The sequence below is a fragment of the Zea mays genome, chromosome 5, assembly GCF_902167145.1.
Source record: "Zea mays cultivar B73 chromosome 5, Zm-B73-REFERENCE-NAM-5.0, whole genome shotgun sequence".
NCBI lineage: Eukaryota > Viridiplantae > Streptophyta > Magnoliopsida > Poales > Poaceae > Zea > Zea mays.
In genome coordinates, this window is record NC_050100.1 from 208,309,286 (window position 1) to 208,311,308 (window position 2,023).

Genomic DNA, 2,023 nt, shown 5'->3' on the forward strand with positions numbered 1-2,023 from the left:
TGGATGGGTCCCGGACCCCTCTGTGTGGGATCCGGGCCACTCACAACAAGGTCCCGGGATTCTGGGACAAAGAATACCTGGACCTTGTTGAAGACCAAGCGAGGGTCCGGAGCCGACACGTGTTCGGGCCATGCGGTGTACGCTTCTGCTCTCCACTCAGGTGGAGACCCGATGCTGCCACGTGGCCCACCACCGTGACGTAAGCCAGCGGGCGAAGCCTGACGTAAGGCCTCTGGGCCACACGGCCTCTGCATTTATTACAGATAAGCCGCATCGCGTGTCCACTCCACTGGCAGGCGATGTGCCGCCTCAGAATTTAATGAGCCTTGTCCACTCCACTGGCAGGCGATGTGCCGCCTCAGCATTTAATGTGCCCTGTCCACTCTGCTGACAGGCAACGACCAGCCATCCTGCAGGCGGCGTGCCTGTCCATTCCGTTGGCAAGCAGTACGCCTATGCTGCGGCATACACTGTGCTCATCATCACTCGCGTGTTACCAAGGAGGCAGCATGGGATACCAATACTATATGCACTACAGACATTATAGCGCTCGGGGTTCACCCTGGCGTTACGGGCATTAGTTGCTTCCTTCCATTTGTCCCTCGGCCCACATGTCGGGGCTCAGCACCCTTGTACGTGCCCCCCTTGAGCTATAAAAGGGAGGGCACACGACGTTACAAGGAAGACCCAACTTAGGCTCACACACTCACTCAAACTCACAAGTTCATACAAGCTCTCAAGCTCAATACATCACACAGTGGAGTAGGGTATTACGCTCTGGCGGCCCGAACCACTCTAAACCCTTGTGTGTTCTTGTGTTCTTCCCGATTCCATCTAGCAGGCAAAACGCTTGGGCCCCTCCTCATCTTAGGATTTAGGGCGGGTGCGTTCCGCCACCCGACCGGAGAATTCCCTCTCCGACAGTACTCATGACCACAAATTCAGACCCTGTTTGCTAGCTCATTCATCGTAGCATAGTTCCATTCACTCATCGAAGACAAAACATGGTTGCGATTGTGAGCACCATGTGGTCGTCGATGCAGGCGCATGTGGCGATGGTCGTGGCATTGGCGTTCCTAGTGAGCGGTGACTGGTGCGGTCCTCCCAAGGTTCCCCCTGGCAAGAACATCACGGCCACCTACGGCAGCGACTGGCTGGACGCTAAAGCGACATGGTATGGCAAGCCAACGGGTGCTGGCCCCGACGACAACGGTGGCGGCTGCGGGTACAAGGACGTGAACAAGCCCCCCTTCAATAGCATGGGCGCGTGCAGCAACATCCCTATCTTCAAGGATGGTCTGGGATGTGGGTCCTGCTTCGAGATCAAGTGTGATAAGCCTGCGGAGTGCTCTGGCAAGCCCGCGGTGGTGTACATCACGGACATGAACTATGAGCCTATCGCGGCATACCAGTTCGACTTGGCGGGCACGGCGTTCGGCACCATGGCCAAGAAGGGCGAGGAGGAGAAGTTGCGCAAGGCAAGCATCATTGACATGCAGTTCTGAAGGGTCAAGTGCAAGTATGGCTCCAAGGTCGCCTTCCACCTTGAAAAGGGGTGCAACCCCAACTACCTGGCGCTGCTGGTCAAGTACGTTGACGGCGATGGTGACATTGTGGCAGTGGACGTCAAGGAGAAGGGCTCCAACACATACGAGCCTCTAAAGCACTCCTGGGGAGCCATCTGGAGGAAGGACAGTGAAAACCGCTTAAGGGACCCCTCACTGTCCGCCTCACCACCGTGGGAGGCACAAAGACCGTCTACGATGATGTCATCCCTGCCAACTAGAAGGCTAACACCACCTACACCGCCAAATAATTAACTTTAGTGCTAGCAACACTTTAAGTCGGCCTATGCTAGCTATATTGGATTGGGTTGGATCCCAAGCAAACCATTACACATGCATGCATTGGTCTGTGATATCTATTTGCTACCACTACCCTATTACGATAATGATGTTGGTGCCAACAATAATGGCGGCATCCTCCTTCGTCTTCTCCATCTCCATATATAGCTAGAGTGAGA

The 2,023-nt window shown here is 55.2% G+C and overlaps 1 pseudogene; it reads left to right on the top strand.

Moving 5' to 3' along the window:
- Positions 1-1,004: 1,004 nt before the first annotated feature.
- Positions 1,005-1,816, top strand: LOC109939593 (expansin-B10-like; annotated as a pseudogene).
- The last annotated feature ends 207 nt before the right edge of the window (positions 1,817-2,023 follow it).